Raw genomic sequence first — 2,917 nt, 5'->3', positions numbered from 1 at the left:
TGTTTTGCGTGTTCGGTGATTTTCGGCTACCGAAAAAAATGGATCAAAGAAGTTGCATAAAATGTTGTGGGAAAAATGCAATTAAGTGTTTAAAAACACTTGAAATGTTGACAGTGGCAGTAGTGAGAGTACTCTTAGTCAAAAAATACCAGTCTAACGGTTAGACTTGATAGAAGTGAAACCTTCCGTAAAACAAACTGAGAGAGAATGAGACGACAGCAGCATTAGGAGCGGGATATTTATAGGTTCATTATAATATTGCTATAAAGTTCATATTTTATTTTCTTCATTTTATCATTATTCATCCTCAATGTTTTCAATTTCAACAAATGATACGAGTGGTTTATGATAGCTAAAATATGATACAAATGCTTTGGTTTCGATGTTGTCAAAAAAAATACCCAAACGGACCGAAGAAACAGACTTACAAATTTCTTCCATTTTCGTCTACTTGTATTCATATAAAAATTTATGTCTCTTCCCACCAAAGCTAAATGTATTAGTATATTTTTTGTTGTATTTATTCAAGGCTGAAATCCCGGCGGTACTGCAATACCGGGCCAACGCGTGGCAGAGGCGGAGAAAGCCCCTAAAACACTCCGCCCATTTCCAAAAATCAGTTTAACATTTGTTGTCCTCCGATGGAGGATCTATCAGATGTTAAGCTGATAACCACACTACCTAGTCAATACATTTTAAATAATAAACCTAATAAACCTTTTGAGAATTACACGCTCACAAAAATTATTTATATCAACATATAATATAACGCTTCGTAACTAAATAACTTTTAGGCCAGCGATGACAGCATGGCGCGGTAGCCGAGCGACTAGCAATGTGAGCTTCCGATCCAAAATACTTGGTTCGAATCACAAGAAAAAATAAAAGTTATTTTTATTTAGTTCGTCGCTACTTTTATATCAACATATAATATAACGCTTCGTTATACGACACACGAGCATCGCTCAGGTATTGTTGAATGACTTCAACGATGATCCAGATTTGCTTAAAGGGGTCGTAACTGGTAACGAGTCATAGGTATATGGTTATGACATCGAAAGCAAAGCCCAATCGTTCCAGTGGAAGAGCCAAGGCCAAAAAAGCACGCCAAGTTCGACCAAATGTCAAGGTTTTGTTCACTGTTTTCTTCGATTACCATGGCGTAGTGCATCTGGCGCTCTTACCATAAGGTCATACGGTAAATAAAGATTATTACCGTGAAGGTTGTGTGAAGCAATATGAAAAAAAACGCAATAGATGAGAGAGCTGAAAGACATACCAAAAAGTGCATTTCAGAACTGCTTCGAGGATTGGAAGAAACGCTGGCACAAGTGTATCATTATATATTTGAGGGGGATTACTTTGAAGGAGATAAAATAGAAATTGATAAATAAAGAAATATTTTTTGAAAAAAATTTAAGTTCACCTAATTTCTGCAATACACCTCGTATACCCGTATATCCAAAGTCGACATGGCAGTGCTTGATTTTCAAAATTTTAATTGCATTGTATTTATTTTTTTCGTTCATCATTCATAACAAATTTAAGCAATTTTGCATTATTTATAGTAAAGACATCACTTTTCCCGCTGTTTTGAAAATTCCGTTAAATGGAAAGTGCGTGCAATTATTGACGGATTTCGCCCATTTTCAGTACCAAATTGCTTTGGACAAAGAAATATATTAATTTTTGCTTGAATTATCGTTAGCAGAAGCGGATAGACATGCAACAGACATGTCTAAATCGGCTCCTCTCATCACTCTGAGGATTTTGGTATATTTAGTATGTATAAGTTTATGTCTATATCTATCTGATTTCATTATGCAAGTTATAATATGTGAACAAGTTATAACACACGAGTACGAGGGTATAAAAATCTAAGTAAATCTACACTACCAACACTGCTACAACCTAAAACAAATAATAATAATTTAAAAGAAACTATTTCAAAATATTGAAACTAAATTATCAATTTATTAAAAACACAAAGTTACATACGTACTTGTATATGAATCTTTAAGTACCAATATATTGGAAAAAATTGTATACTATAATATTAGCTTCAGTTATAATTTCAAATTATTAACATTCGCCTAAGCCGCAGCTTTAAACGCCACACCACACCAGACACCACCTGAACTCACAACAACAAATAACGAAATTCACGAAATTAAAGATATGATGAAACAACTAATAGCACAAATGTCGAACATGATGTCCATAATCACACGAACTCAAATCTTTCCTACTTGACTACGAAATAGATATACTACTAGTTGACGAAACTCACTTGACAAGCAAAAGCTACGTTAAAATGACTGACTATAAATTATTTCCCACCAATCACCCAGGCATCAAAGCGCATGGTGGCACAGCCGTAATTAGACGACAAACCATCAAATGCATCGAAATGGACGACTACAAAAGAGACAACAATCAAGCTATGACGATTCAAATTGAAGATCAATCCGGATTCCTGACAATATCCAACACCTACTGCCCGTCGAAGTACAAGAAGACGTCTACCTAATATCTTGACTACCTGAGAACTCTTGGCGTCCGGTTTATTGCCGGAGGTGACTGCAATGCACAAAACACAGCATGGGGATCACGGCTGACAAATAAAAAAGGCAACGAATTACTCGTCGCGATTAAAAGAAACAAAAGCGATCATATAAGCACTGGTGAGCCCGACCTGATTGACTTCTATATCTATAAAAACGTAAACCGATACTACTTGACAATAGAATCAAACTATGATCTATCATTCGACCACTCACCAATATTCCTGACATTTCTCACCACACCTGACATCGAAATAAACCACGGATTAAACCATTTAATAAAAACACCGACTGGAATGCTTTCCGCGAAATACTACGACATGCTCTTGTGGTTAATGTTCCACTTAAAGCTG

At 35.6% G+C, this 2,917-nt stretch overlaps 1 pseudogene; it reads right to left on the bottom strand.

The window, feature by feature from the left end:
• Nucleotides 1-520: 520 nt before the first annotated feature.
• LOC129249590 (U2 spliceosomal RNA) lies at nt 521-704 on the bottom strand (annotated as a pseudogene).
• Between the last annotated feature and the right edge of the window lie 2,213 nt (nt 705-2,917).

The sequence above is a fragment of the Anastrepha obliqua genome, chromosome 5, assembly GCF_027943255.1.
Source record: "Anastrepha obliqua isolate idAnaObli1 chromosome 5, idAnaObli1_1.0, whole genome shotgun sequence".
Classification (NCBI taxonomy): domain Eukaryota; kingdom Metazoa; phylum Arthropoda; class Insecta; order Diptera; family Tephritidae; genus Anastrepha; species Anastrepha obliqua.
The sequence above is the reverse complement of the archived record's forward strand: the minus strand, read 5'-3'. Positions and strand labels throughout refer to the sequence as shown.